Source organism: Penaeus monodon, chromosome 25, assembly GCF_015228065.2.
Source record: "Penaeus monodon isolate SGIC_2016 chromosome 25, NSTDA_Pmon_1, whole genome shotgun sequence".
NCBI lineage: Eukaryota > Metazoa > Arthropoda > Malacostraca > Decapoda > Penaeidae > Penaeus > Penaeus monodon.
In genome coordinates this window covers 34,807,991-34,808,252 of record NC_051410.1, presented here as the reverse complement: position 1 = coordinate 34,808,252, position 262 = coordinate 34,807,991, and the positions used below count along the sequence as shown (strand labels likewise).

General features: G+C 42.7%; 1 protein-coding gene across 1 annotated transcript in view; it reads left to right on the top strand.

Moving 5' to 3' along the window:
- LOC119589183 (aminopeptidase N-like) overlaps window positions 1-262 on the top strand; it is a gene marked incomplete at its 3' end in the record, with an annotated part of 23,511 nt that overhangs the window by 10,726 nt on the left and 12,523 nt on the right.

The following is a 262-nucleotide window of genomic DNA, read 5'->3' as shown; positions in this document are numbered from 1 at the left end:
TTCACCATCATATTACGGACAGTTTATCTTCCAAAGATAAAATCCTACATCCACGAGGGGGGTCCTTATCTCCCCCCCCCTGCTCCCCCTCTTCAAAACGGGACCTCTCTTTGTGAACCTGATTTGCATATGCGGAAATGGACAATACACTTCAGGTCTTATCTATGCTAAAAGTGCCTCGTTAAGTAGGTATTTGATTAAACGGTTCCGTAGCCAAATCACATCTGCTGATTAGAAATTTGATTATGAAACCCACAAAAGG